An 11,078-nucleotide genomic window follows, 5' to 3' on the forward strand; every position below is an offset into this window, starting at 1 on the left:
TGAAGACAAACGTGGAACCTAGCAGGGATCTCCCCGTGAGTTTGAGGTGTGTCCTTTCATGGATGTCAGGAAGACTGAGATCTGGCTCAGTTATTCGTTCTGATGTGAGGCACCACTAGGTTGTGGGGATCTCAGCCTGAGTTGTTAACAGCCCAGACACCAATGACACATGCAGACATGCCCCTAATGGTACATCTACACAGCTGTGGTTTCCAGGACCACCTGCTGAGGTCTCACATTTGTGGAAGATACAGGGACATTGGATCATCAACTGGAGAGTGGCCAGCATAGCGAACAGGCTGAAAATCACACCAAGGGAGCTCCAAGTAACAAACTGACCCTGAAGCCAAACCCTCACTCAGCTAGCCACCTGCACAGATTCACAAAGGCAGTGGTCGTAGCTTATTTATGTACTTGTACTTCATTCTGATTAAGGCGTGAAAGGTCTGTATAGCTAAGTGATTGTGGGTGACAGAGTGAGCATCCTCCTGAGAGCTGTTGGGTGGAATCAACATCAGAATGGAGGCCACAGGAAGTCAGCTCCACCCCAAGTGCGTGGTAAGAACATCTTCAACAGGGGGCATCACCAACCTCTGAGGACGCTGTCGCACTGCACGTACCGGTGGCTAAGTTGGGAAGTCATCTGTATATTCCTTGTGACATAGTTGCTTTCCCCTGAAATGCCCCCATGCAGCAGGGAACTATGACGTTTAAGGTATAAACCACAACCAAGTTTGGCAAGTGTTCCTCCTGCAGGCTTTCTCAGGAACAAAGCTGACACATTGTGTCACCTGTTGACCTGATGGCATAACACGTTTGGGAGCGTGTGTAGCCACATGTTGTATAATGCAGTGGAAGGTGAAGCTCTCGGGATTCAGTGATATCATCATTTGGAAGACACGGCTACTCCATGGTGGGAGCAGCGACGGGGGCTATGGGAGTCTGAGTGCATGACTGTGACTCCAGAAGAGGATGTGTGTTTAAGGCAATCTGCCTGGGCGGCCAAGTCACTTACTTGTATGTTTCCCTTGTGGCAGGCACTGGTGGACATGCTCAGAGCAAGATTCCTATTTCTTTTTAAAGAATTATTTATTTGGGCAGGGCACAGTAGCCTTGTGGCTAAAGTCATCGCCTTGCATGTGCCTGGATCCTGTATGGGTGCCAATTCGTATCCCAGCAGCCCTGCTTCCCAATCAGCTTTCTGCTTGTGGCCTGGGAAATCTGTGGAGGATGCCCAAAGCCTTGCAACCCTGCACCTGTGTGGGAGACCCAAAAGAAGCTCCTGACTTTGGATCAGCTCAGCTCCGGCCATTGCAGGCACCTGGGGAGTGAACCAGCCGATGGAAGATCTTTCTCTTCTTTTCTTCACTCAGTAAATCTGGCTTTCCAATAAAAATAAAGTAAATCTTCAAAAGAGAATTATTTATTTTGAAGGCAGAGTGACAGAAAAAAGAGGGAAAATGAGAGAAGGAGAAAGAGAAGTTGAATTCACTCATTTATTACCCTGATTGGCTTCAATGGCCAGGGTTGTGCCAAAACCACAGAGCCAGGAGTTTCATCCAGGTCTCCCATGTGGGTGGCAGTGGTCTAAACACCTGGTCCATCTTCTGCTGCCTTGCCAGGTGAAGCATCAGGGAGTTGGATTAGAAGTGGAGCAGCCAGGACTGGAACCAGCATCATACAGGATGCAAGGCAGTGGCTTACCTCACTGTGGCTCAACACTGACTCCGCATCATCTTCCATCATGATAAACCATGGAGGCAGGGGCTGGGACTCATTTTGCACAGGAGGAAACCCAGCACTGGAGGGCAGGCAGCACAGCTCCCGGTGTTGAGGTGCAAATGAGAAGCAAGACTAGACACCAAGAAGGAGCAGCTTCCTCAAGGAGGAACTCAGGGGAAAGCAAAGGCTAAAAGATCAGGCTTCTAAGCAGATCTGGGAAGAAGAGCAAGGCCAGGAAGCTGAGTGAGTGACATAGGGCCTCTGTCGTGCCTGGCATCTCACCCTTGGGAACAGATCCACCTAATCAAAAGGTCACAGGACAGCCAAGGAGCCAAGACTCAGCTTAGTCCCTCCATGTTCCCTGTCCCAGTGCCTAGGTTCTGTGCCTGGCCCTGCTCCTGCTTCTAGCTCCCCGCTAATGCCTATCCTGAGAGGCAGGAATGATGGCTCAAGTTCTCAGGTCCCTGCCGCATATGGGGGAGACCCAGATGGAGTTCCTGCTCCCGACTTTGGCCTCCTTGGCTGTCATAGGCCTCTGGGGGAACTGAAGCAGCAGATGGAAACTCTGTGTGTGTACATGTGTGTGTGTTTCCAGTAGGAAATACAACTTAAAACTCAAGACTGAGTCAGGATCCTCTCTAAACTGAAGCAAATGAGCATTGTGTCCCTGTGATTTCCAGCTGAGGGCAGGGGCTTGGGGAAACAGAGGAGCAGGTGCGGGTGGTCAGTTTTATTTAAAGCTCCCCAAGGGTTCTGTGTAGTCGATCCAGGTCAGCAGGTGGATCAGGAAAAAGTTCCAGTCTCATGAGAACCTCGCACAGACCTTCAGGGATCCTAACACTTCCAGCATGCATGCCTGCATCTTTATTCATTTACCAAATCTAAAAAGCAAGACAGGAAATGAGACAGAGAGATTTTGCATCTGCTGGTTCATTCCTCCAAATGTTTGCAACAGCCCGGACTGGGACCCCAGAGCTCAAAGTGTGTCTCCTCTATGGTGGCATTGGTAGTGTCAGTGGTGGTGGTTGGGGGTGAGGGCAGGGCCCCAAGAACGTAAGCCACCATCTGCTGCCTCCCAGGTATGCATTGGCAGGAAGCTGGAGCCAGGAGGCAGAGCTGGGACTCCAGTCCAGCACTCCGATATAGTGTGGGAGGTATGTGTGGCCATGGAGGTGTCAGCACCCAGGAGGAGCTCAGCCAGGGGCAGCCTCTGAACCCTGGGCCTGATCTTGACACCAGTACCAAGCACTAGCCAGAACCAAACATCTCGCTTTAGGGACTGCTCAGATCAATCCCAGACGCTGTGTGAGAGCCAAGAAAACGTATGCTGATTTCACCCTCATCATTGCAAGCAATGTTTATCTATGGGGAGAGGGAATCTCATGCCTTTGGAACACGTTGCTGTCCTTTATGCTTTCCCAGCACTTCCATCATCCCAGGCCCGGGCCAAGGCCCTGTGCATGCACCTCTGGAGTTCGAGGAAGGGACACGGCCCCCGCCAGTTCCCCTGATGGGTCTCCTCCCTCGTCGCTCAGGGGAACCCACCAGGCTGCGGCCAGTCTCTGCATGTAGTACCTCCCCGGAGCAGGATCTGCTGAGATGTGTGAATGAAGCACAGACCAGGGCTCTGAAAGGCTTGTGGAGATTTATGGGGTATTCCAGACCACAGAATCCCATAAAGTAAGATCTAGAAGCCTGCGTGAGTGAAGCGAGAGATTCAGCCGTCACAGGCAGCTCATCGCCAGTTCTGACGGACGTGGTCTGCCCCACATGGGCTCTTTAATGTCAGAGTCCTGGGTTCACCTGTGTCCCCTCCGCCCACTGCAAGCTGTCTTCTTCATGCCAGGTTTCAGGCTGCAGAGTAGCTAAGCTGGAACCCAAGAGACCCCTGGATAGGGAGTCCTTCATCTTGGTGCAGCTTCTCCTATAACGCCTGGACAGGTCAACACGTGCTTCTTCATCCTTAGGTTAGGAGCGGCAGGAAGATGACGTCAACATCATCACATGCCTGCGGCGCCCTCTACAGGAAAGGATGAGCACATCCACACCCACTTTGCATCTTGTCCTCATTAGGGGTGGGGGGCATTCCCTGCAGCTTCCTGGGGGCTGCTGGAGAAGAAGCAGGGAGCCCAGTGGGTCAGAGAGAGCCACTATTGTATGGTCAGCTTCTGCCAAACTTGGGCTTAAGATAACAGACGTGTTATTTTTACTCATGGTTTTGTGACCAGGAATTCGGTTCCAGCTCAAGCTGGAGGGGTGCCAAAGGGTTTGCAGGTGTCCCAAATCACAGCACCTCCCCTATGCCTGTTATTTATTCACTCAGAATTTACTATGTCCCATCCTTGCAAGAGGTCAGGTGCTGAGCTCCATGATATGGAAAACGATAAGCTAAAAGTAATACTGATTGAGTGTTTATTATGTGCCAGGAACGGATCTAACTGCTTTGCAAATATGACTTTCGTTCCTGCCATAAACCATCGTAAAGACCAGGAATCTGGGGTACAGGGAAACGAAATGACAAAGTGACACAGCTGGCAAATGATACAGTGCAAATCAGACCCAGAGAGTCGGCCTTAGACGTCTGTACTTCCACATCTCCGTGACCTGCTTTGGGGCTTCATTTGGATCTCCTATGTGGGTGGCAGGGGCCCAAATGCTTGAACAAACCAGTGCTGCACAGGTGCTGATGTCACAGGCTATGGCTCCGCCCTCTACACTGCAACACCAGCCCCTGCAAAGTGTGTTACTACTGGAAACTGCAAATGCATGCTCCACAGCTGAGAGTCAGGAAGATCCCCGTTTAAAGACAAGCAGCGTTTGGCAGCAGTCAGAGGGTTTTCATTTCATTTTGTTGTTTTGTTTTAATATATTTTTATTTTGAATTCTGAATTACTTGGTATAGAGGTTTTGACTAGCAATGATAGACATGGGTGGGAGTGAGAGACACAGGTTTATCAGGAGGGAAGCATGAAGATGAGCTGGCAATCCCTGCCTTTGGTTCCAAAAAAATCAATCAACATTCTTAGCATCTGAGGACATCCCGGTTGTCCCGGATAGCTCATCTAAACATGGTGATCCCAAAATGTTCCTTCCAAAATGGTAGCTCTGGAATATTCCTTCTCACGTCACTGCTGCCTTTGCCTCCTAGCTACTAGGGAGGGGAAAGCCAGGTTGGGGTCTCATCACTTCCAATGGGTCTTGCACATAGGCTGGTAGGTGTGTGGATCGCCCTTGCCCACATCCCCAAGTTAGCGCCCCCGTTCCATGGCTGATAGATGTGTGGCCACAGGGAGGGAAGCCTGGTCTGGGAGCAGGTGGCTTCCTGGTCCCGGTCACACGTGCACACACTCTGCAGATGACTGCCTGGCTCTGCCACAGATACAGATGCTCAGGACTGCCAGGTCCTGTCACAGGTGCACACGCTCTGACTCCCTGGCACGTGAGCCTTCCTGTCCTCATCCAAATGTTGCGGTAAATGTTCCTGCTTCCTCGGTTGATAGCTGTAGAATCCGTGGTCCAGGTGCAAAACAGACCTGGAGCAAATGTAGTCCGTGGAACTCTGGGGACTATTTTAGTGTCAGAGAATGTAAGAATGAGGAGAAACTCTGATTGGATGCGATAGAAAATTCAGCGTTATGGAAATTATTTCAAGTACAGTGCTAACCTAGAATGCTACACAAAAAATTTGCTCATCAGTCCCACCCACAATTCTTTTAACCAGGTGCCACCTTCCCCGGTTCACAGCTTGAAAAAAAAATAGATTGTGGGAGATGGAAGAATTCTCTCACCCAAGGTCTCCTCGCGTCACAGCAGCCCGATTCATGCCCTGTAATAAATGTTATGTGCTTTCCCTGTTCACAGCAGAAGTGGACCTGAGCAAAGAGCTCAGCAATCCCAACCGGGACTCTGTTTAGTACCAAGTTCATGACCCTTCTGAGGATGAATGGGCAAGGGCTGCTGGATTCCGTGTCACTGTGGGCCCACAGCTCACACAGAAACACCACAAGTGGAATCTTGATCCTTTTGCAGGATTAAACTTGTGTTGAACCAACAGAAGATTTTTGATGTCCCCAGGAACCAATTCAGGAGCAACAAGTGTTAGCGTGGGAAAAGTGAGTCGCACCTTTTAATTTGTTGCTTTGTAAGATTTCTTTATTGAAAGAGTAACACACACACACACACACACACACACACACACACACACACACGAGTGGGGGGACCTGTTGGGAAGTTCCAAATGGCTGCTGAAACCAGGAGACCAGGACTCCTTTCGGGTCTCCCACATGAGTGGCAGGGGCACAAAGACTTGAGCCATCTCCTGCTACTTTCTAGGCATGTTAGCAGGAGCTGGATTGCAAGTGGAACAACTGGGGCCTGGACCAGTACTGCCACATACAATACCAACACTGCAAGCAGTGACTAACCCACGGTGTCACAACACCCTTGCCTGCACGTTTTAAATGTATATTTGTTCTTTTTGGAGCACTTCATGTATAGAAATGCTGCCTCGATGCTGGAGAGTTTCAGAGTTGGCACCTGGTTTCTCCTGCTATCAGTACCATACAGAGCCATGAGTATTTGTCAAAACTAAGAAACTAAAACCATCACTACACATCTTTGCCTCATACAGTATAGGTTTGGCTCTTGGTTTGACACGCACAGCCCTTATACTTTTGAGTTTTATTTGGAAGCGATGTTTAAGGGGCTGGCATTGTGGCATAGTGGGTAAAGTTGCACCTGCAATGCTAGCATGGTTTATGGACATCACTTCCTATTCCAGCTACTCCACTTTGGGTTCAGATCCCTGCTAACGATCTAGGAAAAGCAGCAAAAAGTGGTCCAGGTGTTTGTGCCACTGCCCAACGTAGGACACTAGAGTAAGCTCCTGGCTACTGGTTTTGGTTAAGCTCAGCCATGGCTGTTGCAGCCACTTGGAAATATTCTCTCTCTCTCTCTCTCTCAGTATGTATGTGTGTATGCGTGTGCTTTTTGCAGTTTTATCACATGTATAAATTTGTGCAGCCACCACAATAAAAAGACACAGAACTGTTCCACTTCCAGGGATCTCTCCTGTGCTACCGTTTTATAACAACATCCTCTTTATTCACCCCTCAATCCTACCTCTTGATACCTACCCACCATTCTGCCTTTTTCAAATTCTTTTTCAAAAATTTTATGTAAATAAAATCTGTAGCAATATATCATTTTGAGTTTAAATTGCTTCTCTTCTATGGCTGATCATGTTGAGTACTTTTGACAGCCAGTATGCCCTCTTTGTAAAAATGTTCATTCATGGTTTTTACCCTTTTATAACTTTCCTTTTACATTATTTTTATTTTGTGAAAGTGAAATCCACAGTGGTATAAAGCCAATCTTTTCAAAGAGCACCTGGTGCCAACGTTGTGCAGCCGCTCCCGTATGTAGATCGCAAAGGTTTTAGCACCCCTCATAGGAATCAGCTTCTATTGACTGAACAATCCCTCCTGCAGCCTCCACTGCTTCTCCCTAGTGGTCACCTGTCTGTGGAGTCTCAGATTCTAATTACATCATACAAAGAATGTCAGAAGATATATGACTTTTTAAAAATCTGGCATCTTAACAGCCTAGTGCCTCTGAGATTCATCCACATTGTAGCATGAGACAATATTTCATTCACCTTCATGACCCAGCAGAGTTAGATCACAGGAACATATCTGGTGCATGGTTATTCGGGTAGTGCCTGCCTTTGGCGCATTATCAGTAGCATTCCTAAGAACAGCATCTACGTGTATGTGTTTCAGAGTCATTTCAATTCTTTTGGGCATGCACATGGTGTTGGCACAACTAGGTCTTTTGGTAATAATCCATGTTGAACTTCTTGAGGAATTTTGAAGCAGTTCACACAGTGGCTGCATCATTTTTCAGTCCCATAACTGACACAAGGCGACTGTTTTGCACCTTTAATATTTCCCATTCTTTTTTTTCTCTTGTGAATTTTAGCTATCATTCTGACTCACGGTAGTTTGGATTAGCATCTCCCTTATCAATAACGAGACTGAACTAGTAGTCAGTTTGATTTCCACTCAGTTTGAGAGGTTCACAGTTCAAGACCAGGGAGCCTTGTTAGTCTGGTGTCTGATGAGAGTGGTAGATGGCAAGTGAAGGAGGAATCCCACAATGGACCAAGGGACACAAGGAGACAGGGAGTATGTTTCTCTGTGCCTGCCCTTGGAAAGTCATCACGTTAGGCTCCACCCTAGCAATCTAGCTAGCTCCAGTCATTTCCCAACACTCAACCTTCAGATGCTGTAACTGGGTTAAGTTCTCACTCTCTTAGCACCTTTGACACACAACTTTGGAGATCGAACCTTCTGGGGGCATCCAAACCACAGCCCACACTGAACACTTGGTCAAGTACTTGTTGACGATTTACACGTTTTCTCTGGATAAATGCCTATTCTACTGTTTTGCTCATCTTTAAATCGAGTCGCCCTTTCTGTTGCTACATCATAATAGTTCTTTGTGTGTCTTAGGCATTCGATCCTTATTAGACACATTGTTTTCAAGTATGTTCCATGTTCGGTAGGTTATCCCCAATGTTCTTAGATACTTGAAAAGCTTCTCACTTTGATGAAGTCTAATTTCATCTATTTTCTTTCTCTGGATACTTGTGATTTTTGTGTTTGAGATTCTATTTGCAAATTCCTGGTTGTGAAGATTTGCCCATTATAATTTTTTTCTCTAAGAACTTGGTGATTGAATCATTGATCTGTTGTGAGCTAACTCCCATCCCTGATATGAAGCAGATACCTACATTCTTTGGTTATAGTTGTTGGCTTTGAGATATCTAGTTGTCCAAACACTATTTATCAAAGCAATTATTCTTTTTTCCCATTGAGTTGTCTTTGCCCCTTTGCAGTAAATTGTTGGCCATAGACATCTGGGTCCATTTCTAGACTGTTCACTCCATTCCATTGGCCTATTTGTACTTATAAATGCATCACAGTAATTTGATCATGATAACTGTAGGAAGTTTAGAAAGTAAATGTGAGTGTTTCAACTTCCTCATTTTTAAGACTCATGGTTTTCCCAGACTGTTTGGAATGTCAAGTAAAGATTAGCTTTTCCATTTCTGTAAAAAAGTCTGTGGATTTTGGATAAGAGTGGAGTGGAATGCTTGCATGTCTGAAGAATATTGTCATCTTAACAGCATTAAATTTTTCAATTTATTCATTTAGGTATTCTTTTCGTATTTACTTCAGAAGCATCATGTAGGTCAAATAAGAATTCTGTCACTATACATGAATTTATCCCTGGCTACTTTATTCTTTTGGATGTTATTGTAAGTGGTATTATTTTATTTTTGTTATTATTTTATTATTTTCCATTCAGATTGCTCATTGCTGATGTATAGACAACTTTTGCATGTACGCTGATTTTTCTATTCTGCCATTTTGCTGAACTAATGCATTAGTTTTGGTAATTGTGGTGTGTGTGTGTGTTTAATATTTTATAACTATTGGATTATGCCTCCTGTGAGTACCGATAATTTAACTTCTTTGTATCCAAAGTGGAAGTCTTTTACTTATGTCCCTTACCTAATTTCTCTAGCTAGATGTTCCAGCACAATTGTACATAGCACTGGTAAAAATAGTTTTCAGGGCTGGCACGAAGGCTCCACTGGCTACTTCTCCACCTGCAAGTGTGAGTATCCTCTAAGGGTGACAGTGTCCCAACTGTTCCACTTTCCATCTAGCTCCCTGTTTATGATCTGGGAAAGTAGTGGAGGATGGCCCAAGTTCTTGGGATCTTGCATCCACTGTGGGAGACCTCAAAGAGGCTCCTGGCTCCTGGCTTTAGATTGGTTCAGTTTTAGCCAGTGTGGCCATTTCGGGAGTGAATCAGTGAATGGAAGAGCTTTCTGTCTGTCCTTCTCTCTGGAAATCTGCCTTTCCAATAAAAATAAATAAATCTTTAAGAAAATTTCCCACTGTTAAATATAATATGCACTCTGGGTATTCCAAATAAAGGTCTTTATCATGTTGTGAGTTCTCTCATGATAAAAAGTCATACTCTGTTTTTTTTGTCACGAAAGAATGTTGGATTTTGTCAAATTCTTTTTATGCATTAGCTTAGATCATCATGTTGTTATTTATTCTATGAATGTGGTGTGTTACATTTTTTTCTTACATTGAACCATCCTTGCATTCCTGAGATAAATTCCACCAAGTCAATGTGTATAACTCTTAACAGTTGGATTTGGTTTGCAAGTATATTCACCAAAAATATTGGCCAATACAAAGCTTGCTTTCATTACAGTCTCTGTTAGACTTTGGTGCTCAGGTGACAACAGCCTTCTAGATAGAATGAATTGGGGTGTGTCCTTTCCTATTTTGTTTTTAGAGTTATGGAGGATTCATTTTAATCCTTTAAAATATTTGGTAGAATTCACAGGTGAAGCCATTCGGTCCTGAGATTTTCTTTGTTGAATTTTTTGTTGTTGTTGTTTAGTGATTTAACGTCTTATTTTGATCTTCTAGATCTGCTCTTTCTACATGAGTCAGTTTTCATAATTTGTTTCTAGAAATTTATCAGTTTAATCTTGGTTATTTACTTGGGTGGTGTTTGTTTGTTTATAGTATTCTCTGATACTTTTTTTGTAAAGTTTGCAGTAATAATGAAATTTAATTCCTAATTTTGCCTGTTTGTTGCGTCTTTCTCTTGTCCTTTACATTCTGGCTAAGGGCTGGTAAGTTCCATTTGCTTTTTTCATAGACCCGGCATTCAATTTCATTGTTTCTTGTTTTCTCCATCTGTATTCATTTACCTCCACGCTGATCCTTATTATTTCTTCTGTCCTACTAGCTTTTAATTTACTTTAATTTTTATAGTTCCTTAAAGTTTAAAGTTGAGTTACTGATTTGAGATCTTTGATGCAGATAGGAACTAATCATGGCAGGAAGCAATTCATCCTATCATCTCAAAATAGTTAGAAGAGAGGATTTTGAAATGTTTCCAGCACAAACAAGTTATGCATATATGATTTATTGAATGTATTAATTACTGTGATTTAATAATTATACATTATACCCATATGTTGAAATATCACATTGTTCCCCCTAAATATATACCATTACTGTGTCAGTTAAAAGTTTGAAAATTATATAAAAGTTTGGAAGCTAAAGAGTCCAACGAAAACAAAATGATAAATGTTTAATGCTAATTAAACATGGAAATGCTAATAACCCACCTTTGATAACTGTATAGTATATATAGGCATCAGTTTATTACACTGTTATCCTATAAATACATACAAGTATTATATACCGATTAACTTTTAAAAAATAAGTGGCGGTATTTAAAGCTGTAACTTTCCA

Source organism: Ochotona curzoniae, unplaced genomic scaffold, assembly GCF_017591425.1.
Source record: "Ochotona curzoniae isolate NIBS_2020 unplaced genomic scaffold, NIBS_Ocur_1.0 scaffold_4763, whole genome shotgun sequence".
NCBI lineage: Eukaryota > Metazoa > Chordata > Mammalia > Lagomorpha > Ochotonidae > Ochotona > Ochotona curzoniae.